Here is a 27,663-nt window from a genome sequence, read left to right as displayed (position 1 = left end):
TACAATATATATATTAGCTCCAGGGTGACCATTATATATTGAAAAGATCATATCTTCAAACTCTAACTGTGCAGTACCCCAGACTTCGGGGTACTACAATATGATATATAGGGAGTGCAGAATTATTAGACAAGTTGTATTTTTGAGGATTAATTTTATTATTGAACAACAACCATGTTCTCAATGAACCCAAAAAACTCATTAATATCAAAGCTGAATATTTTTGGAAGTAGTTTTTAGTTTGTTTTTAGTTTTAGCTATTTTAGGGGGATATCTGTGTGTGCAGGTGACTATTACTGTCCATAATTATTAGGCAACTTAACAAAAAACAAATATATACCCATTTCAATTATTTATTTTTACCAGTGAAACCAATATAACATCTCAACATTCACAAATATACATTTCTGACATTCAAAAACAAAACAAAAACAAATCAGTGACCAATATTGCCACCTTTCTTTGCAAGGACTCTCAAAAGCCTGCCATCCATGGATTCTGTCAGCGTTTTGATCTGTTCACCATCAACATTGCGTGCAGCAGCAACCACAGCCTCCCAGACACTGTTCAGAGAGGTGTACTGTTTTCCCTCCTTGTAAATCTCACATTTGATGATGGACCACAGGTTCTCAATGGGGTTCAGATCAGGTGAACAAGGAGGCCATGTCATTAGATTTTCTTCTTTTATACCCTTTCTTGCCAGCCACGCTGTGGAGTACTTGGACGCGTGTGATGGAGCATTGTCCTGCATGAAAATCATGTTTTTCTTGAAGAATGCAGACTTCTTCCTGTACCACTGCTTGAAGAAGGTGTCTTCCAGAAACTGGCAGTAGGACTGGGAGTTGAGCTTGACTCCATCCTCAACCTGAAAAGGCCCCACAAGCTCATCTTTGATGATACCAGCCCAAACCAGTACTCCACCTCCACCTTGCTGGCGTCTGAGTCGGACTGGAGCTCTCTGCCCTTTACCAATCCAGCCACGGGCCCATCCATCTGGCCCATCAAGACTCACTCTCATTTCATCAGTCCATAAAACCTTAGAAAAATCAGTCTTGAGATATTTCTTGGCCCAGTCTTGACGTTTCAGCTTGTGTGTCTTGTTCAGTGGTGGTCGTCTTTCAGCCTTTCTTACCTTGGCCATGTCTCTGAGTATTGCACACCTTGTGCTTTTGGGCACTCCAGTGATGTTGCAGCTCTGAAATATGGCCAAACTGGTGGCAAGTGGCATCTTGGCAGCTGCACGCTTGACTTTTCTCAGTTCATGGGCAGTTATTTTGCGCCTTGGTTTTTCCACACGCTTCTTGCGACCCTGTTGACTATTTTGAATGAAACGATTGATTGTTCGATGATCACGCTTCAGAAGCTTTGCAATTTTAAGAGTGCTGCATCCCTCTGCAAGATATCTCACTATTTTTGACTTTTCTGAGCCTGTCAAGTCCTTCTTTTGACCCATTTTGCCAAAGGAAAGGAAGTTGCCTAATAATTATGCACACCTGATATAGGGTGTTGATGTCATTAGACCACACCCCTTCTCATTACAGAGATGCACATCACCTAATATGCTTAATTGGTAGTAGGCTTTCGAACCTATACAGCTTGGAGTAAGACAACATGCATAAAGAGGATGATGTGGTCAAAATACTAATTTGCCTAATAATTCTGCACTCCCTGTATAGTTATTGTATTATATCATTATGTATTTTATTGCATGCAAATGGCAATATCTTCCAGTTAAGGAGGTGGATGGCAAGGGTTAAGAAGGAACAGGGCTAGCCACCCTGTTCCTCCCCTCTTGGTAGAAGTCGGCTGGTCCTGCTTCCTGCCAGGAGGGGGAGTTACTGTCCAGAGACAGAAGGGAGAGGAAGCAATAGTCTGAACTCCTGCTTCTGTTCTTGATTCTCCAAAGAGATTGATCTTTCTTCAGCTTCAACCTAGACAGTAGAGTGAACTGCGACAACCAGCATTTAAGGCACTACTGCAAGTTGAGGGATTACAGCCAAGACATCCATCACCTAGCATGTTACTAGAACAGTACCAACTAAGTGTTACATTGCCACCATCCAACCTGCCTTCATAATCATTACTAGTGTCAGAGAAGATTTGTCTGCTGCTACTGTATGTATTGGACTTTCTACATGGCACTTATTAAAAAGACTTTGTTACATTTATTTCTGGCCTCACTTTTCAGTAATACAATTCCACTGCACTGATGCCCAGGAAGCAACAGCCTGAGGGAGAACACAAAACACTTCATCAGGGCCACTACCACTCCCTTCCTCTACCACTCTCCTCCACGGCTCAAGGAAAAATAAGTCGGTAACTATTACAGATAAGGCTCCATTCACAAATCCGCAATTCCATTCCGCATTTAGCGGAATGGAATTGCGGGCCTATTCATTTCTATGCGGCCCGGATCTGGAAATGCGGACCCGCACTTCCGGGTCCACAATTCCGATCCCCAAAAAAATTGAACATGTCCTATTCTTGTCCGCAATTGCGGATAAGAATAGGCATTTTCTATTAAGTGCCGTTGATGTGCGTTCCACAAAAAGCTGAAACGCACATTGCCAGTATCTGTGTTTTGCGGATCTGCAAAACACACACGGATATGTGAATGGACCCTAAAGCAAGTTTTTACATATAACAAGTAGATGTAGCTTTTGGAAGCTACAGGGAGTGCAGAATTATTAGGCAAATGAGTATTTTGACCACATCATCCTTTTTATGCATGTTGTCTTACTCCAAGCTGTATAGGCTCGAAAGCCTACTACCAATTAAGCATATTAGGTGATGTGCATCTCTGTAATGAGAAGGGGTGTGGTCTAATGACATCAACACCCTATATCAGGTGTGCATAATTATTAGGCAACTTCCTTTCCTTTGGCAAAATGGGTCAAAAGAAGGACTTGACAGGCTCAGAAAAGTCAAAAATAGTGAGATATCTTGCAGAGGGATGCAGCACTCTTAAAATTGCAAAGCTTCTGAAGCGTGATCATCGAACAATCAAGCGTTTCATTCAAAATAGTCAACAGGGTCGCAAGAAGCGTGTGGAAAAACCAAGGCGCAAAATAACTGCCCATGAACTGAGAAAAGTCAAGCGTGCAGCTGCCAAGATGCCACTTGCCACCAGTTTGGCCATATTTCAGAGCTGCAACATCACTGGAGTGCCCAAAAGCACAAGGTGTGCAATACTCAGAGACATGGCCAAGGTAAGAAAGGCTGAAAGACGACCACCACTGAACAAGACACACAAGCTGAAACGTCAAGACTGGGCCAAGAAATATCTCAAGACTGATTTTTCTAAGGTTTTATGGACTGATGAAATGAGAGTGAGTCTTGATGGGCCAGATTGATGGGCCCGTGGCTGGATTGGTAAAGGGCAGAGAGCTCCAGTCCGACTCAGACGCCAGAAAGGTGGAGGTGGAGTACTGGTTTGGGCTGGTATCATCAAAGATGAGCTTGTGGGACCTTTTCGGGTTGAGGATGGAGTCAAGCTCAACTCCCAGTCCTACTGCCAGTTTCTGGAAGACACCTTCTTCAAGCAGTGGTACAGGAAGAAGTCTGCATCCTTCAAGAAAAACATGATTTTCATGCAGGACAATGCTCCATCACACGCGTCCAAGTACTCCACAGCGTGGCTGGCAAGAAAGGGTATAAAAGAAGAAAATCTAATGACATGGCCTCCTTGTTCACCTGATCTGAACCCCATTGAGAACCTGTGGTCCATCATCAAATGTGAGATTTACAAGGAGGGAAAACAGTACACCTCTCTGAACAGTGTCTGGGAGGCTGTGGTTGCTGCTGCACGCAATGTTGATGGTGAACAGATCAAAACACTGACAGAATCCATGGATGGCAGGCTTTTGAGTGTCCTTGCAAAGAAAGGTGGCTATATCGGTCACTGATTTGTTTTTGTTTTTGAATGTCAGAAATGTATATTTGTGAATGTTGAGATGTTATATTGGTTTCACTGGTAAAAATAAATAATTGAAATGGGTATATATTTGTTTTTTGTTAAGTTGCCTAATAATTATGCACAGTAATAGTCACCTGCACACACAGATATCCCCCTAAAATAGCTAAAACTAAAAACAAACTAAAAACTACTTCCAAAAATATTCAGCTTTGATATTAATGAGTTTTTTGGGTTCATTGAGAACATGGTTGTTGTTCAATAATAAAATTAATCCTCAAAAATACAACTTGCCTAATAATTCTGCACTCCCTGTATAAACTACTTTCTATATCATGGACTGGTATTTCTTAGAGTCCTTTACAATACACACAGTGTACCAAAAAAAGTAAAACGCAGTCATCCTCACCAGTGTCAGAGTTCTTTGACTCTACTAGAGAAAATTATTCTCAAGATCAATTCTCCATATTATCATTAAAGTTTCTTGATTCAAAGCAAAAGACCCTAGTGACAAGTGATTGACCTAAAGACAACTCCAAATTGATTTTGGGGCCCACTATGGTATCAGAGCCTGTGCTCACTGGAGTATCCATTGGTACTCTGGTAGGTCAGTCTAACGCTGATTCTCACATTAAGTCCAAAGTAGCTCATCGTGGAAAAGGTAAATAGCAGTACAGAACCTGTAGTACCACACTGTGCTGTAGAGGTGTGCTACTAGACAGCCAATCAGTGCATGTTCTTCAGTAAATAACAATTTTTTGTCAGTGCAAAGCTCAATAAAGCTGATTAATTGAATATTTCAGACAGTCGAAAGTGCCACAGATCCGGACTGTCTGTGGCATTGTATGCTGAATGTTACAAGGATGCAAGAAAGACTGTCATGTCAGTAGGATAGATACGGACTAGGACAGTGATGGCCTGGACTGCAACCCCCACTGTCCCTACCTACTTGCAGTATAAGGCTAGAACGCAGCTGGTCAACAGTCCCTATGCTACTTAAGTGCAGAGACAGACAAACAATCAAACACAGGCAGACAATTACAATACCAGAGTAATCAGAAATGTGTCAGAACCATATGGGTTATGTAGTACCAGAACAAGAGACAGAAGGTGGTCAGAAGACAAGCCGAGGTCAGAAACACAGAATATCAATAAGCGAAACAGGAACGAGAAAGAAAGAACCTATCTCTTGCAACTGTGTATGGCCAGGAAGGTATTTAAATACAGCGCCGAGTCCTTGGATCAGAACCTGATAGGTCCATGACTCGGCGCTCCATTAATCAGAAACACTAGTACACAGTAATAGAACAGCTGAGCTAATGAGCCAACTGCTAATCTCCTCCAGCTCATGCCCGCTTTAGGGAGAAACAGAGCATTACATCCTGTGACAAAGAATGCAGTCGCATCACCAGGGGGTGAGGCTCAGCGGTGCGCCCCTCCCAACACGGCCATGCCAAGGCTGAAGATCGTGCTGCTGGAACCCAGACAGGTACGTTTATTACAAAGGCCATGCATATGCTATCTGCCAAATTTACACTCCTCAACATTGAAATTGCAACAGTAATAAGGACAGGCTATAAGGATATGTAAATTGAGGAAGTGTCAGATGTCACTAAGATCTGCATGTTATAGATCATTGAGTGTGAACCCATGGTGCCAACTAACCAGTTTGGCTTTAAACTAAACCCTAAGGGCATTATTCCGATGCAGCCCTGGTATTCACCCTTGAACCCCTATCCAGGGATCTGGACTTCACTGCAGAGAAAAACGATCAGATTGCTACCTTCTGGGATGGTCTTAGTGTAGTTGGCAGTTGACCCACTGGGGTTAGGAACTCTGTTGCAAGCACCATAAACTCAGGATACAGAAAACCAACCAAAAATACAGGAAAACCGCAGATACAGTCTGAACAGTCACCAAGACTAGAATGCAGTGTTTTAGAGATCCAGGCAGCGCACAGTTAATACAGACACATGAAAGACTTGCGGGCGGAGTAATGAGACAAACATGAGGCAGACAGGCTTGAGGTTTGATTTGAGCACAGGCAAGATAGACTGGGGGAAATTTACCAAACTTGTGAAAGTAGAAGTGACTTAGTTGCCCCTAGCAACCAATCAGATCCAGCTTTCATTTTCCAAAGGAACTGTGAAAAATGAAAGGTGGAAATCTGATTGGTTGCTATGGGCAACTAATCCAGTTCTACTTTACACCAGTTTGATAAACTTAAACACAAACTAAACTGAACTTGGAAGTGCAGGGGTACACAGGCAGGAAGGTATAAAGTTGAAACACGAAGGAATAATGGCAGGAGATAACGTAGGATAAACCCAGGTGAATCACAATAACACTAGACTATCAAACACCTTTGCTGGTCACCAGGGGATCTAAAGGTTTCTAACTTTCTAACTGCACCATTTAATATTGCATATGTTGTAGTAGGAAGCTGGAAAAAAATTCCCAAAAATGGGCTTTGCTTTTATAACGTTCCTTATGCAGTAAAACTGACCTTTTCCCTTCATTCTCTGTGTCAGGACTCATGTACACAGCCGTAGCCATTTTTGCGGTTCACTAAATTGCGGATTTGCAAAACATGGATACCAACCAGGAGCATTTTGCGTAACGGAACGTCCTGCCATCTATAGAACAGTACTATCCTTGTCCGTAAAGTGGACAAGTATAGGACATGTTATATTTTTTTGCGGTGTGCTGTCTGCATCTTTTGCAGCCCCATTGAAGTGAATGGCTCCGCATCCGACCTGCAAAAAATGCGGATTAGATGCGGACAAAAAACACATTTATGTGCATGAGCCCTCAGTATGATTATAATAATACCATGTGTATATAGGTTTTCTTGTGTTTTAACCCTTTCAGGCCCGGAGGTTTATAATTTTTTTGCGCTTTCGTTTTGCGCTCCCTGCCTTCCCAGAGCCATGACTTTTTTATTTGTCTGTTCACTTTCCAATGCCACCATTTAATATTGCATATGATGTAGTGGGAAGCGGGGAAAAAATTCCAAATGGCGTGAAATTGCAAAAAAAAAAAAGCTATTCCACCACAGTTTTAATATTTTTTTTTTTTCATTAACGACGTTCGATCAATGATACAACTGACTGGTTAATTTTTATTTAACAGGTCAGTAAGAATCCAGAGATACCTTATATGTGTAGTTTTTCTTGCGTTTTGATAGTGATAAAAAAAATAAAAAATTTAAAGTGGGAAAAAAAAAATCAGTTTTATTTTTTTGTCGCCATATTTTGACCTCTATAACTTTTTGGTAATTATGGGTATGGAGCTGTATGGGGGCAAATGTTTTGGGGGCGATCTGTACTTTTCATTGATACCATTCTGGGGTGTGTATGACTTTTTGATCACTTTTTATTTCAGTTTTTGGACGCGTTTTGCTGTTTTGCCGTTTGGCGTATGGGGAATATATTTTTATACTATGGGCGTTTTCGCACATCGCAACAGCCATGATGTGTATTTTTTTTTACATTTTTTAGTTCTTTTATTTTTATTTTAGTAAAAGGGGGTTATTTGAATTTTTTTATGGTTTTTTAATGTTTTTTTTATTTTTAAAAACTTTTTTTTTTACACTTTTTAATAGTTCCCATAGGGAACTATAACATGCAATCATTAGATTGCTATTATCATAGACTCCAATGCACTTGCCTATTACAGGCAAGGGCTCCATAGGAAATACTATACAGCAGCCTCCTGTCATTCACAAAGACAGGGGCTGCTGCGCACACGATCCGGCTTCTCTGATCGCCACACAGGGGTGCCAGAGCACCATCGGAAGCGCGCGCTTTCAGTGTTTCACACGCTCAGATAATGTGGTCAGGATTGACCAAGGCATCTGAGGGGTTAAATGTCCATGATCTGCATTACTGCCGATTGCTGACATGAGCTGCGGGTGTATGCTATCTTTAAATACCCCACCGTACATGTACGGCACTGGACGTTAAGGGGTTAATACTGGGAAAAAATGAAAACGTTAGAAAAAAAAAAATTTTACATCGCCATATTCTGACCCCTATAACTTTTTTTATAGTTATGTCTATGGAGCTGTATGGGGACTATTTTTGCAGGGTGATCTGTAGTTTTTATTGATAGCATTTTGGAGTTTGCATGACTTTTTGATCACTTTATATTCAAGTTTTTTTGGGGTGAAAAGATGAAAAATGGCAAATCAGCCATTTCTATTTTTTCTTCCGTTATGCAGTTAGTCATATTTATGTATGTTTTTTTATCTCAATTATGGAGATGGGAGCAGGTGATTAGAATTTTTATATTTTTTTTATATCTTCAAAACCCCCTTTTTTTTTTTTTTTTTTTACTTTTTTGTCACCCTAGATGGCTAATAAATAAATAATCATTATATTGCTTCTACAGTTCTTTGCTATTGCTAAGTTCTTCTCCATAGATACTACAGCTGTGAAAGCCCTGGTTTTCACAGCTGTAGTAGGGCTTTCACTTACAACCAAAGCTCCCCCAATCGCTGCACAGGTGAGCTATTCAGGCCCCAGTAGCACAGCTCTCCAGAGTTTTTGGCCCTCAGTTGCCATGGTCACTGGTGGCCACTGCACTCGTGAGCAAGCACCATTTTTAAAAAGTGGTTAATCTATATATATATATATAAAGAAGGACGAATACAGTATATGTATGTATGTATATGTGTATGTTTCACAGTCACTCAAAAACGCAACCATCGATTTCAACGAAACTTGGTATACACATCCCTTGCTACCTGGAAAGAAATCTTGTGAGGGGTCACAGCTCTCTAGCACGTACCGTTCCTGAATTATTCCCAAAAAATGCAAATATGGCACATCACATGACCTACATTAGCCAATAGAAGCCTGCAGGTCTTTCTCTTCATATCCCAATTGCCATACACACGGTCACATGTCCCATATCAGCCAATAGAATCTTGCAGTTCCTTAGTCTCCACATACACACAGTTTTACTCCAGGTTTCCATAACAAACCTGCCATTTTTCTTCACTGCTGCAGGTCAGCTTTAAAGGGGCAGGGCGCTGTGGATGACACTGTTAAGGGGGCAGGGGCCACTATTGAAAGGGCAGCTGCTGTGGAGGTCACTATTAAAAGGGTGGGCACTGTGGAGATCTCTGTTAAAGGGGCGTTCACTGTGGAGTTCACTGTTAAGGGGGCAGACACTGTGGAGGTCACTGTTAAAGGGGCAGGCACTATGGAGGTCACTGTTAAAGGGGTGGGCACTGTGTTGACACTATTAAGGGGTTGGGCACTGTGGAGGTCACTGTTAAAGGGGCAGGCACTGTGGATGTTACTGCTAAAGGAGCGGCCCCTGAGGAGGTCACTGTCAAGGGAGTGGGGTGCTGTGAAGGGGCAAGCTGCTGTAAAGGTCAAAGTTAAGGGGATGGGCTGCTGTGAAGATGCCATTTTAAGGAGGCTGGGCACTGTGGGGGGGGGGGGGGCAGTGTTAAGGGGTGGGGGGCTGTGGAGTTCACTGTTATGGGGGATACTGTCGATATCTTTTAACGACACACTCAAACATTAAGTGAATATACCCGTGCGAAGCCGGGTCCTTCTGCTAGTGTTGGTAATAAAAGTTATGTTTTAACTGTGTATGATTTCAATAGCAGTGAGCAATGACATGAAGAAGCCTTCACAGGGGAACGTCACAATGTTTAGTGTGGGGTAGCATGAGGTACGGTAACTTTCTTAATTTGAGAAATATTAACAGCTTGGCATTGCATTGATTTGGTCGTGGAGCTAGTGATACAGCCACTTCTCCAAAGTGTCTCAGGAGCAATTTTTCAACAGGACAACACAAAGCCACATTTTTCTTGTGCCACTGTGAGTAGCCTTTGTGGCCTAAACGTGCTACCATGGCCTGTAGAATCTCCAGACTTGTATCCCATTGAGCACATCTGGGACAAAGGGAGCTGCCAGCTACCATGATTTGCATGCCCAAAAGTGTGGCAGAACATTCCTCAGACCACTATTAATAACCAAATGAATAGCATGCCAACATACGTTTGTGTATTTCTGTGCATTGCACCCCTAATCAATACTAAATAAATGAAGATTTTTTTATATTTTATTTTCACTTTTTATCATTTGCATATCATTAAAGGGAACCTGTCCCCTTCAAAAACCATCTGAAGCCACCAGCAGTACCTGAGAGTAGCCAGCAGTGTGTTTCTGACAATTGTTTTGTTCCTGGAGGCAAAAGCCCCTTCGCAGCAGGGGCGTAGATAAGGGGGGGATAGGGGGGTTCAAACCCCCCCAGAGTGTCTGTCCTCCTAACCTGCCAGAGAATGGCCCGGGCATGCCGCTGCCTGCAATAGCGGCGTGGGCAGTGCAGCACACAGAGGTGATGGAGGCTGCAGCAGCGCAGGGGGACAGGTACGGCGGCACAAGTAACTCACAGACACACACAGGGCAGCCAGGCAAGGATGACGCCGATGATCACATGGCATGCACGCTGCCTTCAGGCTCCGCCTCCGCCTGCCGTACGTCTGGACCCCGGCCTGCTACTCCTGGGCGGCGGCTGACAGAACACAGAGCCTGGAGATCTCAGAAGATTTGGAGAGGGAGAGAGAGAGAGAGAGAGAGAGAGAGAGAGAGAGAAAATAAAAATAAGTAGTTTGAGAGAGAGACAGACAGACTCTGGAGCACTAGTGTAAGTAAAAGTAATAGTTAAAAAGAAAATCAAGAAGATTCAAAGCCCACCCCCACCCCCCACACCAGGCTACATATATTTAGTCCAGCCCTCAGACTCTTATGAATTGAGGGAATTGGCCACCACCATGCTGGTCCACATCACTTATTGTGCAGGCTGCTTGGTTTGATGTATTTTTTCTAGTCTCTCACACTCTAGTCTTATGGAAATTACAAGAGTAAGCTAGCATGTGATGTGTCATGCGGGCCATAGACTGTCACTCCAGACCGGAGTGGGTAGGTCTTTTTAAAACATGTTTTTTCCATATGGTGTCAAACAACTAAATCGGTATTCAAACCCTGGCGTGTCTGCTAGATAAAGTCTTATAATTTGAGAAAGCTGAACCCCCCCAGGAAAAAAAAATTATCTACGGTCCTGCTTCGCAGTGACTGACAGCCGGCAGTTCGGCTGGCTTTACGAAGCGCTGTCAGTCACAGAAAAGGGGCAAGGAAGGGGGCGTGGTTACCTTGACTTAAAGCAAGGAGGCCGCTGCCCCCTTCACTTCAAGCATGTCTAGAGAATCGCGCCGGCTGGGGATAAAGGAACGTTTTCAGAGCTTTTGCCGCATCTGCCTTCAGGAACAAAACACACTGCTGGATACTCTCAGGTACTGCTGGCAGCTTCAGATGGTTTTTGGAGGTGACAGGTTCCCTTTAACATGTCTATCAATCCTGTGATTTCTATAATTGCTTGACTTTTCCTTTTTGCTGAGAAGCATTAATTAACAAATAAGCATAGTTTGGCTAAAAGGAGTATGGCTTAAGTTGCAACACTGTGTGCAAAATTCAGGTGCAAAATAAGCCAATTAATAGCTGGTATACACTTACACCATTCTAAAAATGCACCAAATGTATCATCCAGCATCAGCCACTTTGATAAACTTGGTGCATCTTTAGACAGCTTAGTGCAGGAGTACTCAACTGGCAGACCACAGTGACGTATGGTATGGAGTTGCAACTATGGTCAAGGACAATATATGTCGTTCACAACCCACTGAGTAAATATGGTTCCGGACCGGGCACACCAGCAACTTGGCCAGAGGATGGCAATGCCTCCTACACGTTGTAATGCTGGGATTCCTGTGCCAATGTCCTCCTCTGTCTCCTCATCCTCCACCTTGTTCATACCCTCCAATGTAGGAACGATTCACAGTGGTCCTGCTATGCAAAGCTTGGCATTATGCAGTTCTGCACCTGGTCAGCTTGGGCAAACTGAGCCACACCGGGGAGGAACTGTTCCATGTCATCAATGAAGAAATCGAACAATGGCTGTCTCCTTGCCATTTGGAGATAGTAACCATGCTCACTAATAATTGGAAGAACATTTTGTCTTCGCTGTGTCAGGGAGGGCTGAGCCATGCGCCCTGCATGGTGCATGTCTTCAATCTCGTTGTCACCAGGTTCCTCAAGTCTTCCACTTAGGCTACTTTCACACTTGCGGAAGAGTGATCCAGCAAGCAGATCCGGCAAAACGTATGCCAACCAATGGCATTAGTAAGACTGATCAGGATCCGTATCAGTCTTAAAAATGCCTGATCAGTCCGAAAAATGTGCCATGGGGGGGGGGGGGAGGGGGGGAATGTGACACGAAGGGGGTGATGTAAAAAGGAGGGGGTGATGTGACATGGAGGGGGAGAAATGTGACATGGATGGAGGGGGGGGTAATGTGACATTAAGGCCAGGGGGCATCATTGGAGGCACTTTTTACTGGCACATTATTAGGTGGCACTATGGAGGCATTTCTTGCTGGCATAATATTGGTGGGCACTATAGGGGAATCGTGGCCACAAAGAAGGGGTATGTTATATGGAGGGCTCTGTACAGTGGCATTTTATACTGGGACACATTATGGTGGGTACTATGGGGAAGGGGAGAGAGGAGTACTATGTGGTCATCTCTGGGGGGCACTAAGAAGAGGTATTTTATGCTTGCAAATTATAGGGGACACTGAGGGCATCTACTGGGGAAATATATAGGGGCATTTTATACTGGTACATTATGGGGGCACTAGGAGGAAGGGGGAGAGGAGCACTATGGGGCATTTACTGGGGGCACTATATAGGGGTATTTTATACTGGCACATTATGGGGGCACTATGGGGAGATTAGCTCAACTGGGGGCATTACAAGGGGGTATTTTTTGCACTGTCTATTATAAGGAGAGTTATTAATACTGGGGGGGGGGCATTATGGTGGCTTTATTACTCCCCCATGGTATCACCCCCTAGTAGCAGCACCAACCTCTCTCTGCTTTGCTATCCCTCTGCCCCTTCTCCAAATCCTTATTATGAAATCTTTCTCATTAGGATAAAACACAACATCAGCTCCACCGAGCCCCCCTGCCAAAATGTTGTAGTGGTGTCAGAGATCCCCAAGGGCCAAGCCAAGTAATTGTAAGTTTTCATGTGAAATATGTTTGTTATACACATATAGCCTACACTGTGCCACACAATATACAGTATGCCTCTACACTGTGCTCCACAATATACAGTATACCTCTGCACTGTGCCCCACAATATACAGTATACCTCTACACTGTGCCCCACAATATACAGTATACCTCTACACTGTGCCACACAATATACAGTATACCTCTACACTGTGTAGTCTGTTCTATAAGCACTACATTATTTTCTGTCCGCCACCACAAAACAATCTGGAAGTGTCCCTCCATGTGGCATCATGTAAGTGTCTGATCGGGGCTTGGGGTCCACCTGATGGGATCCCCCAAGATCTCCTGTATGGTACTCCGGCTCTCCTTGTGCCCGGAGCTGTGGTCAACACTCCCCCTCCATGTATCCTCAGAAAAAGCGTTCTAAAGTTATTACCAGTTAAAGAGACCCAGAAAAAAAAAAAAAGAGCCTGGTCATTAAGGTAAAAAAATGGGTCCGTCCTTAATGGGATAATATTTAACAGAATTTATGCTTGTTTAATATTATAGGATAGAAGACAAATATGCATAAAAGTGGGAGAGAGCATGACAGGGGACAGAAATTTGAATCAGGTCACAAAAAAAGAAAAAAGAATATTGCTTTTGAGGAATGCAAAGAAGAATTACGTGGCTCTATGCATACATTTTTAAAGGACAGGGAAGATAACTGCAGTTGAAGAGGTACCTGAACATGAACAAGTGGAATCCAGTTTGGCTGAGAAAGATGATTCACAGCCAAGCACTTCTGGTCTGACTGAACATCAAAACATTTTGTGTAGCACTGAGGAAGGAGTTGCAGGAAATCCTCAGGATTCTGGTTCTGACCATACAGAGTCTAGTCAGCCTTTTTGTTATGATCCTGGGGAATGGAATTTCCCAGTGGACGATAAAGACAGAGGGACAGATTTATCATTAGCTCAGGTCAGAATAATGGAGTGAAAAAGTCCCCCCAAAAATGTGCAAACGCTAAAACTGCGCACAAATTTGCGACTTTTTTCTGCTCCGCACTATGCTTGCCAGTTTTCTGAAAGTGGGCGTTTTTCTTATGTAAATTAATCTCTAGACAGATTTACTATTGGGACTATTTAAAAAGTCGCAAAAAAGTCGCAATTTCATTCCAGTGAGGACCATGCTTATCTTATGAGACTTTTTAATAGAACATGCGACTTTTTCATAAAAACAGGCGACTTTTGTAAAGCTGCTTGCTGACGGATAAACTGCTACCGTCAAACCACATTTATTACAGTCTTAAAGGGCTGATCATAAATCTGACTTGGCTAAAACTGACTTTAGCCACATGTGAAAGTGGAGTGAGCTGTCAGAGTCATGATAAATCTGGCCCAGAATATGTTATACACAGATAGGACCAATCAGTGAAGAAAATGTAACTTTCCCATTAGACAGTACAAAAAGACATTTTTCCAACTTTAATTACTTACGTATTCTTAGCAGCAAGGAAACCCAAGACAGGCGCTGGCTGGTTTATTCTAAACAGACTGGGAAACTGAAACTTGTATATCTCATAAAGGAAACAGGTTCTTGGCAATAACTAAAGACAATTACCTCTCCCAACTGGTTCAGGACCCGACTAGAGGGACGGCCATACTGGACTTAGTATTAACCAATAGGCCTGACAGAACAACAGACGTGCAGGTTGGGGGACACCTTGGAAATAGTGACCACAAAGTAATAACCTTCCAATTATCATTCAAAAGAGTGTTTCTACAGGGAGGAACAAAAATACCAAACTTCAAAAAAGCTAAATTTAGCCAACTAAGAGAGGCCATAGGCCTAACTAAATGGGATAAAGTCCTCACAAATAAAAATACAGCCACAAAATGGGATATCTTTAAAAGCATCCTAAAATCTCATTGTGAGAGGTACATACCGTATGGGAATAAAAGGTTAAGGAACAAAAAGAAACCAATGTGGATAAACAGAACTGTAAAGAAAGCAATAAATGACAAAAAGAAAGCATATAAAACACTAAAACAGGAGGGTAGCACGGAAGCACTGAAAAACTATAAGGAAAAAAATAGAACATGCAAAAAACAAATAAAAGCGGCCAAACTAGAGACTGAGAGATTAATTGCCAAAGAGAGTAAAACTAACCCTAAAATGTTCTTCAATTATATAAATGTTAAAAAGTATAAATCTGAAGGTGTCGGCCCGTTAAAGAGTAATGAGGGGGGAGTCGCAGAGAGCGACGAGGAGAAAGCAAAGCTGTTAAATATTTTTTTCTCCAATGTATTCACTGAGGAAAATAAACTGTCAGATGACATGCCGAATGTTGAAATAAATTCCCCATTAAAAGTGTCCTGTCTGACCCAGGAAGAAGTACAACAGCGACTTAGAAAGATTAAAATAGACAAATCGCCAGGACCGGATGGCATACACCCCCGTATCCTAAGGGAATTAAGTAATGTCATAGCCAGACCCTTATTTCTGATATTTGCAGATTCTATATTGACAGGGAATGTCCCACAGGATTGGCGCATGGCAAATGTGGTGCCAATATTCAAAAAGGGTCCAAAAACAGAGCCTGGAAACTATAGGCCGGTAAGTTTGACATCTGTTGTGGGTAAACTGTTTGAAGGTTTTCTGAGAGATGCTATGTTAGAGCATCTTAACGGAAATAAGCAAATAACGCCATATCAGCATGGCTTTGTGAGGGATCGATCATGTCAAACAAATTTAATCAGTTTCTATGAGGAGGTAAGTTCTAGACTTGACAGCGGCGAATCAATGGATGTGGTATATCTGGACTTCTCCAAAGCATTTGACACTGTACCACATAAAAGGTTAGTATATAAAATGAGAATGCTCGGACTGGGAGAAAACGTCTGTAAGTGGGTAAGTAACTGGCTCAATGATAGAAAACAGAGGGTGGTTATTAATGGTAAATACTCAGATTGGGTCACTGTCACTAGTGGGGTACCTCAGGGATCAGTATTAGGCCCTATTCTCTTCAATATATTTATTAATGATCTTGTAGAAGGCTTGCATAGTAAAATATCAATTTTTGCAGATGACACTAAACTGTGTAAAGTAATTAACACTGAAGAGGACAGTATACTATTACAGAGGGATCTGGATAGATTGGAGGCTTGGGCAGATAAGTGGCAGATGAGGTTTAACACTGACAAATGTAAAGTTATGCACATGGGAAGGAATAATGCAAGTCACCCGTACTTATTAAATGCTAAAACACTCGGTAACACTGACATGGAAAAAGATCTAGGAATTTTAATAAACAGCAAACTAAGCTGCAAAAAACAGTGTCAGGCAGCTGCTGCCAAGGCCAATAAGATAATGGGTTGCATCAAAAGGGGCATAGATGCCCGTGATGAGAACATAGTCCTACCACTTTACAAATCATTAGTCAGACCACACATGGAGTACTGTGTACAGTTCTGGGCTCCAGTGAACAAAGCAGACATAGCAGAGCTGGAGAGGGTCCAGAGGAGGGCAACTAAAGTAATAACTGGAATGGGGCAACTACAGTACCCTGAAAGATTATCAAAATTAGGGTTATTCACTTTAGAAAAAAGACGACTGAGAGGAGATCTAATTAATATGTATAAATATATCAGGGGTCAGTACAGAGATCTATCCCGTCATCTATTTATTCCCAGGACGGTGACTGTGACGAGGGGACATCCTCTGCGTCTGGAGGAAAGAAGGTTTGTACACAAACATAGAAGAGGATTCTTTACGGTAAGAGCAGTGAGACTATGGAACTCTCTGCCTGAGGAGGTGGTGATGGTGAGTACAATAAAGGAATTCAAAAGGGGCCTGGATGTATTTCTGGAGCGTAATAATATTACAGGCTATAGCTACTAGAGAGATATCGTTGATCCACTGGATTTATTCTGATTGCCTGATTGGAGTCGGGAAGGAATTTTTATTCCCCTAAAGTGAGGAAAATTGGCTTCTACCTCACAGGGGTTTTTTGCCTTCCTCTGGATCAACTTGCAGGATGACAGGCCGAACTGGATGGACAAATGTCTTTTTTCGGCCTTATGTACTATGTTACTAGAAGGACTGTGTTTTCTGTTTTCGCTGTCGACTATTCTCAGTATCACGGAAAGCTTTTATGTCTGATGGCTGCAGTGACTGGAAGAACCTCAGCAGTCGACTGAGTCTTCATGAAAATAGCTCTGACCATTTAGAGAACATTCTTAAATGGATGGAAGCTAAAACAAAATTTAGATGTGGGAGAACTAGTGATGCATAAATACAGAAACAAATACTGCTTGAAAAACACCGTTGGTGGGAAATTCTAGAAAGGCCTCTAGCCACAGTGCAGTTTTTGGCATCTCATAACTTATTATTTAGAGGTCACAGGGATAATTTAGAAGAAGAGAGAAGTGGAAATTTTATAGATCTAATTAAACATTGTGCAAGATTTGATACTGTTCTTCGTGAGCACTTACAGAGGATAGACGATAAATGTGTACACAACCATTACTTGGGAAAAAACATCCAAAATGAATTAATTGCACTAATGGCCAAACTTGTCAAGCAAACAGTTATGGAAAAGATTCTCCAGGCAAAATATTACTCAATCATTCTTGATTGCACTAGAGACATCAGTCACATTGAACAGATGACGGTGATATTGCGCCATGTTAATGCAAAGTCAGAAGACATTGAAGAACATTTCATTGGATTTATACCAGTGGAAAAAACTACACCTGAAGAGTTGACAAAAAAACCATACTCCTGGAAATTGAACATCTGGTTTGGACATTAAAAACTGTAGAGGGCAGGGATATGATAATGGTGCTAACATGCGGGGAGAGAAGAGTGGTGTCAAAACCAGGATATTAAATATAAATCCTTCAGCCTTTTTTACACCCTGTGGATGTCACAGTTGGAATTTGGTACTTGGCGGTGCAGCAGCATCTTGTTCAAAAGCTAAACTATTTTTGGGGGTTTTGCAACGACTGTACACATTATTTTCTGGCTCATCCAATAGGCAGTCTGCTTTAAAAGAGAAGGTTACTATTACCCTCAAGCCATTATCTGACACTAGATGGGAATGCAGAGTTGAGAGTGTAAAGGCTGTTCGTTACCAACTAAAAGAAATCGCTGTGTGTCTGGAAGAGATAGCACGGAAAAACAATGATCCTGCATTCTGTAGTGAATGAAATTCACTACAAGAAGAAATTTTGTCATATGAGTTTGTACCGTCATTAGTTGTGTGGTATGAGATTTTGGTGAAAATTACCATGATCAGCAAGGTATTGCAAAAGTCTAATATGCAGTTAGATACATCATTGAAGCATTTGGAAGAATTCCTTCGCTGGTTGGAAGATTATAGGCAAAATGGCTTTACTTCTGCAATTGTTGCTGCCAGCGAAATAGCTGAAGAATTGGACATTCCAAAAGAATTTCGACAGAGTCGGATACGCAGGGCCAAAAGAATGTTTGACTATGACGGCCCAGATGAACCAGTTGTTAAACCTGCAGACAAATTCAGAGCAGAATACCGCAACATTATTGTTGACAAGATTCGCAATAGTGCTGCGCCTTGGTTTGAAGGTTTAAAAGGCTATGTTAACAATTTTGGTTTCTTATATGACATCTCATCTTTATGCATGAAATCTGATGAAGACCTTTTACAAAACTACAAAGAACTGGAAACACGACTTACTTTACCCAATTCTTCTGATTCTGACATACAGAGTCTAGAATTGTATGAAGAGCTTCGAATGTGTACTCGTACTATACCTCAAAAATTGGATATGTGCGGGTCTTTGAGATACATTACCTCATTAATAATAACTTAACTGCTGTTTATCCAAACATTTATGTAGCATTAACAATTCCAGTTACTGTTGCATCGGCAGAGAGGAGCTTTTCAAAACTAAAATTAATAAAAACCTACTTCAGATCAACTATGAGCCAAGAGAGATTATCTGCCCTGGCAATTTTGTCCATTGAACATGATCTGGCTTCAAAATTGAATTATTCAGATGTGATGAATAAATTTACAACAGCTTGTGCTGACTCAAAGATGTGGTCCTTTTAAAGTTTACAACTGTTAACACCTCAAGGAGGCTTGTGTATGAGCCCCAACTGTGATTTAGCACATATTTTGTGATAATTTCTTAAAACTCATGGATTCCCCCCCCCCCCCCCTTTTACGTTTTATGTTATTTATTGTTGTATATTGTTATTTAAGTTTGTTACACTGCTGGAAAATTTGAAACTCAGGGTTTTTTGATTCTTGGTATTTTAAGTTATTGATATTCTTTCTTATTAAAGGAAACTGTGGTACTTTAATTGTTATCCCCTATCCACAGGATAGGATATAAATGTATGATTGCAGGGGGTCCCACCGCTGGGACTCGCCACGATCTCCTGCCTGGTGCCCAGGTGCTCCTCTGCCGTATTACTGTTGACCACAGTCTGAAGCTGTGGTCAACAAGCCCCCTCCATGTATCTCTTTGGGAGAGTCGGAGAAACGCGAACGCTGTATCTCTGTCTCTCCCATAGAGATGAATGGAGGGGGTGTGCCACTCTGAAGCCTGGCAGAGCCGGCGTTCTGGGTACTGGGCAACCCCCCCCCCCACAATCAGACAACTTATCTCCTATCCTGTGGATAGAGAATAATATGTAGGGGAGAAACTGAGTTATTTATTTAAGGTATTTGAAATATTTAGCACTTTGTACCTGTCGTGTTCTATGCACTGTTGAGGCAGTATGCTATGTTACATTTTTCTATGTTTTACTGTTTTGCATGTTCATCCAAAAAAGGTGATTCATTCTTATAATAGTTTGCATAGTGATTGTCATATTAAACATTTTAAATACACACATAGGCCTCATGCACACGACCGTTCCGTTTTTTGCAGTCCGCAAACCGCGGATCCGCAAAAAATGGAAGCCGTCTGTGTGCCTTCTGCAATTTGCGGAACGGAACTGGCGGCCCTTTGTAGAAATGCCTATTCTTGCTCTATACTTGGACTACACCCTGTCACCCCAGATTCAAGACCCCCTGGACTACGTGGCAGCCAAACTTGAATTGTGGCCGCAACTGGCCGAGTTTGCCATGGACCTTCTTTCCTGTCCAGCCAGTAGTGTGGCATTAGAGCGGGTGTTCAGTTCTGCAGTTGGGGGGGGCAAAGTTACCCCTAAGAGAACTCACCTTTCCTACCAAAATGTTGAGAGACTAACCTTCATAACGATGAATCAGGCGTGGATCAACCAGGATTTCCAGGTACCAGTGCCTGATGCTACAGAATAGGTCATTCTGCCACTAATGAAACACACACTGGAATATTGTGCAAAATGGGCTGTTACTGGCCACGTGCTGCTGCCACCATTCTGATGTTGCTACCTGCCTGTGCCTACTACCTCTACTGCCATTCCTACAAAGGGGCTTCTTGGCCTACTGATATATACATGTTAAATAAAAAAAATAAAAAAGATATGCATGCCACTGGCCCCTGCTATTACACTGCTTTTGTTGGGTTCTGCTACTACTGCGATCTACCACCATCTTGTGCTATATGCCACTACTGTCCACTCTCCCCACTTGGTCATGGGGCCAATATTGTCCTTTTTACTGCCACTGCCCGCCCTCATACCCAATCTGTTATGGGGTCACTATTTTCACTGTCACTACTCTGTTATTGGGTCACTATTGTCACAGTTACTGCCTCTATTGCAGCTACTGCCACCATCCCCACTCTGTCATGGGGCCACGTTTGTCACGGTTATTGCCGCTGCTGCTGCTGCCACCGCCCCCACTCTGTCATGGGGCCATTATTGTCACAGTTACTGCCACTGCTACACCCTTGACATCAAAGTTTATTTATTTTTTTTACTTCTAAACCGTCAAAAGAATATAAAAAAAGGATCCTGTATTTTGAGCATCCATATGGCCTTTTTCACACTGTCAGTGTTTGGTCAGTATCTTATCAGAATTTGTAAGCTGAAAGCAGGAGTGGGTGCAAAAGACATAGAAATAATCCCATTACATGTTGTCTCTGTTTTGGACCCACTCCTGTTTTTGGCTTACAATTACTGAATGAAAACATTTACCAAATACTGACCTTCTGAAAGAGGCATGCATGCAGGACTTTTTTTCCTTGTAAAAAAAATAAAATAATTTCAGACATAAGTGAATGCAAATTGAGCATAAGGCCTCTTTCAGATGGTCAGTATTTGGTCAGTGTTTTGAATTAATATTTGATGAGAATTGGTAATCCAAAATCAAGAGTGGGTCCAAAACACAAATGAGATGTAAATACTCCCATTACATTTTATCTCTATTTTGGACCCACTCCTGTTTTAGGCTTACAGATACTGATCAAATACTGATGCAAAACACTGACCAAAGACTGACAGTCTAAAAGAGGCTTTATGGATGCTCAAAATACTGGATTGTTTTTTGTTTTCTGTTCTTCTGATGGATCAGAAGAATGGAAACAATAAATAATGATGTTAAAACAACATCACTGCCTTTGCTGATGCCTCCCCCCTCCCCTCTCCACTCATGTCATGGGGCCACTACTGTCACTGTCTCTGCCACCTTCCCCACTCTATCATGGGCCACTACTGCCACTGCTGCTGCTGTCACCACGATCCCCACTTTGTCATGGGGCCACTATTGCCACCGTCACCACTCTGTTATGGGGCCACTATTGTCATGATTACTGCCACTACTGCAGTTGCTGCCACTGTCCCCACTTTTTCATGGGGCAACTTTTGTCACCGTTATTGGCACTGCAGCTGCTGCCACCATCCCCACTCTGTCATGGGGGCATTATTTTCAAAGTTACTGCCACTGCTGCTGATGCAACCATCCCCACACTATCATGGGGGAACTTTTGTCACGGTTACTGCCAGTTCTTCTGCTGCCACCCTCCCCACTCTGACATGGGGCTACTATTGTAACTATTACTGCCACTGCAGCTGCCACCCTCAGTACTCATGGGCCACTACTTGAATCTTAGGGCACTACATTAAGTCCACAGCGACAAATTAGACCTGACGGTAACAGTGACCTGTAATACTGATGTACAGTGATTCGACAGCTAACAGAAGGCATTATTAAGCATGTGTTTGGACTGCCATAACATGCATTAAAATAACATTTTTTTTCTCCACTACTTTATTGGCCCTGCCTCTATTTCTTTATTTTGTTCCACTAAGGCTGAGTTCACACGAGCGTGTCCGAATAAGGTCCGGATGCGTTGCGGCAAATCCGCGCGAGTAGGTACCCATTTGCAGTTATTTTTTACTGCAATTGTGTTCCGTTGTTCAGTTTTTATCGCACGGGTGATAAAAAACTGACTGTGGTACCCAGACCCAAACTTCTTCACTGAAGTTCAGGTTTGGGTTCGGTGTTGTGTAGATGTTATTATTTTCCCTTATAACATGGTTATAAGGGAAAATAATAGTATTTTTTAATACAGAATGCTTAGTAGGTGGTCAATTGAGGGTTAAAAAATAAAAAATAATTAACTCAGCTTCTCCTCTTGAGCTGCCGGCTAAAGGACCTGTGGTGACATCAGATCACATGGTCCATCTCTACGGTGATGGACCATGTGATTGGACCATGTGATGTGATGTCACATCAGCTCCTTTAGCCGGCAGCTCATGATTAAAGAAATAAGAAGAGACCGGCAGCTACGCGATCAAGAGGAGAAGGTGAGTTAATTATTTTTTAACCCTCAATTGACCACCTACTAAGCATTCTGTATTAAACAATGCTATTATTTTCCCTTATAACCATATTATAAGGGAAAATAATACAGTGAATAGACTGTCATCTTAGCAACCATGCGTGAAAATCACACCGCATCCGCACTTGATTGCGGATGCTTGCGATTTTCACTTAGCCCCATTCACTTCTATGGGGCCTGCGTTGCATGATAAACACACAATATAGAGCGATTTTCACGCAACGCATAAGTGAAAATCACAGCTCCTGTGCACAGCCCCATATAAATGAATGGGTCCGGATTCAGTGCGGGTGCAATGCGTTCACCTCCCGCATTGCACCCGCGCGGAAATCTCGCCCGTGTGAACTCAGCCTAAGGAGCCATTTGAACACAGCATCTGCAGGGGCGCACCCTTTTTCTTTTTCTGATTTACTGAAGGGTGTTGTATGATTAACTATGAATCTGGTTAACTATGAATCTGGTTGCCCTGCACAGTAATGTAGACATGTAGTGATAAATTACAGCTGCCTGTAATTCTGACAGCACAGTACCTACAGAACGGCTTAAGTATGAATGTGGGTGCTCTAGACCATAATGCACACAGTGATACACTCCCACTGCATGCTTCCTGCCCTCTCCCTGCCCTGCACTCTTGCTGCACTCTCCCGGCAGTTTAACTTCCAAGCCTACATATTAATTATGGTGCCCCCTGTTTTTTTTTTTTTAAGCCCTCTCTAATTGTTATGTTTTACATCACCTAACAGAGAAGTGTCATTTAATTTCACCCCCCTGTGTCCAGTAGTTTAGCACCCTATCCCTATAGTTCATGGTTCAGTGCCCTAGGTGTCCAGTGCTTATTACCTTATTGATTGATCCAGCAGGACTCTCCTCCTAGTCTGATCCCCCTGAGCAAATTGGCTGATCGCTTGAAGTTTTCTACTTTTCTACACAGAAAAACAGCACGGAAAGTTTCTTGTTATCTGATAAGCTGCTGCCATCTGCATCCACTTCCTTATGTGTGACTGGTCTCGTGACTGCGTTTGTTGATTACATTACAGCATCAGAGTTATCATTCAAGTGTAGAATCGATTCATTCTAGAAATTAAATCTCCGTTGTTCCTGAGTTTCGCTACTCCATTGACCTCTGTATTGTAAGGGAATTTTGAAGAACTGATTCGTTCTATCCCCTTTATTAATTCTGTCTCTTTTATATTACCTTTAATATTCTGTGTAATAAAGTCTTTGTAATGTAGTCGGTTAGAGATAGTTAGATCCCCATTCCCCATTGTGCTGAGGCCACATTCCTGAGAAGTGGCTATCTCAGAGACATGCATGCTGCCCTGCAGGAGGGGCTAAAAAGTATAAACTCTGCTACTACTGTGATCTACCACCATCTTGTGCTATATGCCACTACTGTTGTCCACTCTCCCCACTTGGTCATGGGGCCAATATTGTCCTTTTTACTGCCACTGCCCGCCCTCATACCCACTCTGTTATGGGGTCACTATTTTCACTGTCACTACTCTGTTATTGGGTCACTATTGTCACAGTTACTGCCTCTATTGCAGCTACTGCCACCATCCCCACTCTGTCATGGGGCCACGTTTGTCACGGTTATTGCCGCTGCTGCTGCTGCTGCCACCGCCCCCACTCTGTCATGGGGCCATTATTGTCACAGTTACTGCCACTGCTACACCCTTGACATCAAAGTTTATTTATTTTTTTTACTTCTAAACCGTCAAAAGAATATAAAAAAAAGGATCCTGTATTTTGAGCATCCATATGGCCTTTTTCACACTGTCAGTGTTTGGTCAGTATCTTATCAGAATTTGTAAGCTGAAAGCAGGAGTGGGTGCAAAAGACATAGAAATAATCCCATTACATGTTGTCTCTGTTTTGGACCCACTCCTGTTTTTGGCTTACAATTACTGAATGAAAACATTTACCAAATACTGACCTTCTGAAAGAGGCATGCATGCAGGACTTTTTTTCCTTGTAAAAAAAATAAAATAATTTCAGACATAAGTGAATGCAAATTGAGCATAAGGCCTCTTTCAGATGGTCAGTATTTGGTCAGTGTTTTGAATTAATATTTGATGAGAATTGGTAATCCAAAATCAAGAGTGGGTCCAAAACACAAATGAGATGTAAATACTCCCATTACATTTTATCTCTATTTTGGACCCACTCCTGTTTTAGGCTTACAGATACTGATCAAATACTGATGCAAAACACTGACCAAAGACTGACAGTCTAAAAGAGGCTTTATGGATGCTCAAAATACTGGATTGTTTTTTGTTTTGTTTTTAGTTTTCTGTTCTTCTGATGGATCAGAAGAATGGAAACAATAAATAATGATGTTAAAACAACATCACTGCCTTTGCTGATGCCTCCCCCCTCCCCTCTCCACTCATGTCATGGGGCCACTACTGTCACTGTCTCTGCCACCTTCCCCACTCTATCATGGGCCACTACTGCCACTGCTGCTGCTGTCACCACGATCCCCACTTTGTCATGGGGCCACTATTGCCACCGTCACCACTCTGTTATGGGGCCACTATTGTCATGATTACTGCCACTACTGCAGTTGCTGCCACTGTCCCCACTTTTTCATGGGGCAACTTTTGTCACCGTTATTGGCACTGCAGCTGCTGCCACCATCCCCACTCTGTCATGGGGGCATTATTTTCAAAGTTACTGCCACTGCTGCTGATGCAACCATCCCCACACTATCATGGGGGAACTTTTGTCACGGTTACTGCCAGTTCTTCTGCTGCCACCCTCCCCACTCTGACATGGGGCTACTATTGTAACTATTACTGCCACTGCAGCTGCCACCCTCAGTACTCATGGGCCACTACTTGAATCTTAGGGCACTACATTAAGTCCACAGCGACAAATTAGACCTGACGGTAACAGTGACCTGTAATACTGATGTACAGTGATTCGACAGCTAACAGAAGGCATTATTAAGCATGTGTTTGGACTGCCATAACATGCATTAAAATAACATTTTTTTTCTCCACTACTTTATTGGCCCTGCCTCTATTTCTTTATTTTGTTCCACTAAGGCTGAGTTCACACGAGCGTGTCCGAATAAGGTCCGGATGCGTTGCGGCAAATCCGCGCGAGTAGGTACCCATTTGCAGTTATTTTTTACTGCAATTGTGTTCCGTTGTTCAGTTTTTATCGCGCGGGTGATAAAAAACTGACTGTGGTACCCAGACCCAAACTTCTTCACTGAAGTTCAGGTTTGGGTTCGGTGTTGTGTAGATGTTATTATTTTCCCTTATAACATGGTTATAAGGGAAAATAATAGTATTTTTTAATACAGAATGCTTAGTAGGTGGTCAATTGAGGGTTAAAAATTAAAAAAATAATTAACTCAGCTTCTCCTCTTGAGCTGCCGGCTAAAGGACCTGTGGTGACATCAGATCACATGGTCCATCTCTACGGTGATGGACCATGTGATTGGACCATGTGATGTGATGTCACATCAGCTCCTTTAGCCGGCAGCTCATGATTAAAGAAATAAGAAGAGACCGGCAGCTACGCGATCAAGAGGAGAAGGTGAGTTAATTATTTTTTAACCCTCAATTGACCACCTACTAAGCATTCTGTATTAAACAATGCTATTATTTTCCCTTATAACCATATTATAAGGGAAAATAATACAGTGAATAGACTGTCATCTTAGCAACCATGCGTGAAAATCACACCGCATCCGCACTTGATTGCGGATGCTTGCGATTTTCACTTAGCCCCATTCACTTCTATGGGGCCTGCGTTGCATGATAAACACACAATATAGAGCGATTTTCACGCAACGCATAAGTGAAAATCACAGCTCCTGTGCACAGCCCCATATAAATGAATGGGTCCGGATTCAGTGCGGGTGCAATGCGTTCACCTCCCGCATTGCACCCGCGCGGAAATCTCGCCCGTGTGAACTCAGCCTAAGGAGCCATTTGAACACAGCATCTGCAGGGGCGCACCCTTTTTCTTTTTCTGATTTACTGAAGGGTGTTGTATGATTAACTATGAATCTGGTTAACTATGAATCTGGTTGCCCTGCACAGTAATGTAGACATGTAGTGATAAATTACAGCTGCCTGTAATTCTGACAGCACAGTACCTACAGAACGGCTTAAGTATGAATGTGGGTGCTCTAGACCATAATGCACACAGTGATACACTCCCACTGCATGCTTCCTGCCCTCTCCCTGCCCTGCACTCTTGCTGCACTCTCCCGGCAGTTTAACTTCCAAGCCTACATATTAATTATGGTGCCCCCTGTTTTTTTTTTTTTAAGCCCTCTCTAATTGTTATGTTTTACATCACCTAACAGAGAAGTGTCATTTAATTTCACCCCCCTGTGTCCAGTAGTTTAGCACCCTATCCCTATAGTTCATGGTTCAGTGCCCTAGGTGTCCAGTGCTTATTACCTTATTGATTGATCCAGCAGGACTCTCCTCCTAGTCTGATCCCCCTGAGCAAATTGGCTGATCGCTTGAAGTTTTCTACTTTTCTACACAGAAAAACAGCACGGAAAGTTTCTTGTTATCTGATAAGCTGCTGCCATCTGCATCCACTTCCTTATGTGTGACTGGTCTCGTGACTGCGTTTGTTGATTACATTACAGCATCAGAGTTATCATTCAAGTGTAGAATCGATTCATTCTAGAAATTAAATCTCCGTTGTTCCTGAGTTTCGCTACTCCATTGACCTCTGTATTGTAAGGGAATTTTGAAGAACTGATTCGTTCTATCCCCTTTAATTCTGTCTCTTTTATATTACCTTTAATATTCTGTGTAATAAAGTCTTTGTAATGTAGTCGGTTAGAGATAGTTAGATCCCCATTCCCCATTGTGCTGAGGCCACATTCCTGAGAAGTGGCTATCTCAGAGACATGCATGCTGCCCTGCAGGAGGGGCTA

The 27,663-nt window shown here is 42.5% G+C and overlaps 1 protein-coding gene across 2 annotated transcripts in view; it reads right to left on the bottom strand.

Moving 5' to 3' along the window:
- LOC122933466 overlaps window positions 1–27,309 on the bottom strand; it is an 85,639-nt gene extending 58,330 nt beyond the window's left edge. The window contains exons 1-2 of one of the 2 annotated variants that reach the window (XM_044288482.1): window positions 27,173–27,309; window positions 23,589–23,671 (exon numbers count right to left, since the gene is read on the bottom strand). The gene's annotated coding sequence lies outside the window, so the exon portion shown is untranslated. Of the gene's footprint in view, window positions 1–23,588; window positions 23,730–27,172 lie in introns of those variants that run through there. The other variant, XM_044288481.1, reaches the window with a different exon arrangement.
- Between the last annotated feature and the right edge of the window lie 354 nt (window positions 27,310–27,663).

The sequence above is a fragment of the Bufo gargarizans genome, chromosome 3 (assembly GCF_014858855.1).
Source record: "Bufo gargarizans isolate SCDJY-AF-19 chromosome 3, ASM1485885v1, whole genome shotgun sequence".
NCBI classification, from domain to species: domain Eukaryota; kingdom Metazoa; phylum Chordata; class Amphibia; order Anura; family Bufonidae; genus Bufo; species Bufo gargarizans.
The sequence above is the reverse complement of the archived record's forward strand: the minus strand, read 5'-3'. Positions and strand labels throughout refer to the sequence as shown.